The sequence below is a fragment of the Heterodontus francisci genome, unplaced genomic scaffold (genome assembly GCF_036365525.1).
Source record: "Heterodontus francisci isolate sHetFra1 unplaced genomic scaffold, sHetFra1.hap1 HAP1_SCAFFOLD_43, whole genome shotgun sequence".
Classification (NCBI taxonomy): domain Eukaryota; kingdom Metazoa; phylum Chordata; class Chondrichthyes; order Heterodontiformes; family Heterodontidae; genus Heterodontus; species Heterodontus francisci.
This window is the reverse complement of record NW_027141852.1, coordinates 13847926-13851917: the sequence shown is the minus strand read 5'-3', so window position 1 is coordinate 13851917 and position 3992 is coordinate 13847926. Positions and strand designations below refer to the sequence as shown.

General features: G+C 46.7%; 1 non-coding gene across 1 annotated transcript; it reads left to right on the top strand.

Moving 5' to 3' along the window:
• Positions 1–3555: 3555 nt before the first annotated feature.
• Positions 3556–3638, top strand: trnal-uaa (transfer RNA leucine (anticodon UAA)). The gene has a single exon. It is a non-coding gene; the product is annotated as a tRNA-Leu (tRNA).
• The last annotated feature ends 354 nt before the right edge of the window (positions 3639–3992 follow it).

Genomic DNA, 3992 nt, shown 5'->3' with positions numbered 1-3992 from the left:
TCACGGACAAATTCTTCCATCATCCCTTCTCCCACATTCTCTCTCTCTCATTCATTCTTTATTCCTCACAGTCCAGAAAGCGTTAGGAATCAGAGCTCACCTCCAAACCCTCTGCACACAGACCTCTGTCTGTTACCCTGTTTGATCCAAGAGACCAGTCAATAAATTACACTCTTTATAAACACAGAAAGCTGCCTCAGAGTGTTGGACAGAGATAAATACACTGAAGTCTTTTGAAAAAAGTTCATCTTACGGGTTGTTACTGAGCCCACAGAGCAGGGCGGGCCCAGGCTCCAGCCCCAGCCCCAGCCTGTGCTGTGTTAGCTGATGCCACCTGGTGTGATACTGAGCCACACGGAGCAGGAAAGGGCCTGGTTGTATTCATGGCCTGTGTTGAGTTAACTGATCCCACTCAGTGTGGTAGGAGCCACACAGAACAGAATGGGCCCAGGCTCCTTCCTCAGCCTGAGGGATGATAGTTCTTCTCACACATTGTTGTACAGAGCCCCACACAGAACAGGGAAATCTCAGGCTCCATCCCCGGCCTGTGGTATTTTACTTCATCGCACCTGGTATGGTACGGAGCCCCCAGAGCAGGAAAGATCCAGCTTCCATCTCCGGCCTGTGCTGAATTAGCTAATCTGACCTGGTTGGCACTGAACCGCAATCAGGGAAGGATGGGCCGAGGCTCCATGGCCTGTGGTGTGTTAGTTATTCTCATTTGGTGAGGTACTGAGCACTATATAGAGCAGGATGGGCCTGTGCTCAGTGAGCTGATCTCACCTTGTGTGGTTCTGAGACCCACACACAAAGCAGGATAGGCCTAGGCCTCATCCCCAGCCTGTGTTCAATTAGCTGATCTCATCCAAAAGATTTTGATAAGGTTCCACACAAGAGGCTTCTCTATAAGATTAAAGTCCCTGGTATCAGTGGTAATATATTGATCTGGATTGGGAACTGACTGGCAGGACGTAGGCAGAAAGTAGTTACAGATGGATCTGGATCTGTTTGGAGACCAGTTACCAGTGGTGTCCCACAGGGATCGGTGTTGGGACTGTTGCTCTTTACTATTTTTATTAATGATCTGGATGTAGGTGTAGGGGGCACCATCTGTAAATTGACAGATGATTTGAAGATCTGTGCGAGTGTTCAGACTGTAGACGATACTCGACTGTTTCAGGCTGATCTTAATGTGTTGGGAGATTGGGTTCATGACTGGTAAATGATGTTTAATTTGGGTAAGTGCAGTGTTATTCATGTGGACAGGGCGAATGCTCAACATTCATACACCCTTCAGGGAAAAACATTAAAGTAGGTGGAAAAAAGAAAATAATTTTGAGCAGAGATCTGGATGTTCTAGTGCACAGATCTCTAAAGGTACAGCAGCAATGCTGTGAAGTGATAGTTGGAGAAAATAGAGGGTTGGGCTGCATTCAGAGGACAATTGAGTATAAAGTGAGGCATATTCTTTCATGGGATGTGAGCGACACTGGCAAGTCCAGAATTTGTTACCCATCCCTAATTGTCCTTGACAAGGTGGCAGTGAGCTCCCTTCTCGAATTGCTGCACTCCATGTGGTGTAGGTACACCCACAGTACTGCTAGGAAGGGAGATCCAGGATTTTGACCCAGCATCAGTGAATGAACAGCGATATATTTGCAGATCAGATGGTGTGTGACTTGGAGGGGAGCTTGCACATGGTGGTGTTTCCATGCATCTGCAGCCCTTGTCCTTCAAGGTGGTGGAGGTCTTCGGTTTGGAAGGTGCTGTCTGCGGAGCCTTGGTGAGTTGCAGCAGTGCATCTGGTAGATGGTACACACCACTGCCACTGTGCGTCAGTGGTGAAGGGAGTGAATGTTTAAGGTGGTGAATGGGGTGACAATCAAGGCGGCTGCTTTGTCCTGAACAGTGTCGAGTTTCTAGAGTATTGTTGGTGCTGCACTCATCCTGGTTTGTGCCTTGTAGATGGTTGACAAGTTTTGGAGAGTCAAAAATCACAAAATTATTACAGTGGAGAAGGAGGCCATTGGGCCCATTGTGTCTGCATGGAATCATAGAACATAGAAAGTTTACAGCATAGGCAGGCCAAAAAACGAGCCACCCAGCTGAATCCCATTGTCCAGCATTTGGACCGTAGCCCTGCAGGTTCAGGTACTTGAGGTGCACATCCAGACTCCTTTATAATGAGTTGAGGGTTTCTGCCTCAGCTACCCTTACAGGCAGTGAGTTCCAGACTCCCACAGCCCTCTGGGTGAAAAAAACCTTTTCTCATCTCCCCTCTAATGGTTCAACACATCACTTTAAATCTATGCCCCCTAGTCACTGACCTCCCTGCTAAGGTAAATAGACCCTTCCCATCCATTCTATCCAGACCCCTCACAATTTTGTACATTTCAATCAAATCTCCCCTCAGCCTCTTCTATTCCAAGGAGAACAACCCCAGTCTATCCAATCTTTCCTCATAGCTGCATTTTTCCAGTCCTGGCAACATCCTCGTAAATCTCCTCTGTAACCTCTCTAGTGCAATTACATCCTTTCTGGAATGAGGTGACCAGAACTGCACACAGAACTCAAGTTGTGGCCTAACTAATGATTTATACAGTTCCAGCATAACCTCCCTGCTCTTATATTCTATACATTGGCTAATAAAGGAAAGGATTCCATAAGCCTTCTCAACCAACTTATCAACCTATCCTGCTACTTTCAGGGATTTGTGGACATTCACTTCAAGGTCCCTCACTTCCTCTACACCTCTCAGCATTCACCCATTAATTGTGTCTTCCTTTGCTGTGTTTGACCTCACCAAAGGCATCACCTCACACTTCTCCAAGTTGAATTCCATTTGCCACTTTTCAGCCCACCTGACCAGTCCATTTCTCCAGCTCTCCGAATGAGCATTTCACCATGTGCCTTGAGCTGAGTTACTCATCACAGAATTCCCACTATCTAATTTACTCTTGTCGCCAGAGTATGTATATGAATGGTCCAGTTAAGCTTTTGTCAATGGTAACCCCCAGGATGTTGATGGTGGGGGGATTCAGCGATGGTAATGCTGTTGAACGTCAAAGGGAGATGGTTACATTCTCTCTTGTTGGAGATGGTCATTGCCTGGTACTTATGTGGTGTGAATGTTAGTTGCCACTTAGCAGCCCAAGTCTGAATGTTGTCCAGGTCTTGCTGCTTCTGGACATGGACTCCTTCAGTATCTGAGATGTCCCGAATTTGTCCTTTTATGAAACCTTGGTCAGGACTCACTTGGAATATTGTATCCAGTCTTGGTCTCCTCACATGATGGGTGATATTGAGGCTTTGGAAAGGGTACAGAGGAGAGACATTCGACGAATTCACAGTATAAGACATCTTGGTGATCAAGTTAGACTAAAAGAGTTGGGACCCTACACCTTAGAGAAACCTAGACTGAGGGGTGATCCGATTGAGGTTCATAAATAATGAAGGGTCCAATTCAGCATGGGAGAGGAGTCATAACTTTATATTGTGAAAGGCCAGATGGCACCCGGATCACATTAAATTTCATTTTCAGTGCTTGGCTAATGTACCAGGATGGCCGAGTGGTTAAGGCGTTGAACTTAAGATCCAATAGGCATGTATCTGCGTGGGTTCAAACCCCACTCCTGGTGTCTGTGCTTACTAAATGTTACTTTTTCTTTCCCTGCCTTTTGCCTTGCACCATGATCTCTTCTGTCATTTAATCACTCTTGCCTTCCAACTGATCACAGCTTCCTATTATTTGATCTGCCCCAGCACCCTTCCTTGGCTCCGCGCTTGCTTATAAACTGGTAAATCTTTAACTTAATCTCCTCTGTCCCCTGACAATGACCTTCTCATCCTTCCTGGTTTGTGGTTCCTCACAGGATCCGCTGCCTCTCCGACTCCCCTCCAGGTAACTGAAGGCCCTGAGCCTTGGTCTCTCTTTATACGGTAGCTGGAAGTTGATTCCTTGCAGGTCTGCCACCGCTCAGGAGAAGCTCAAA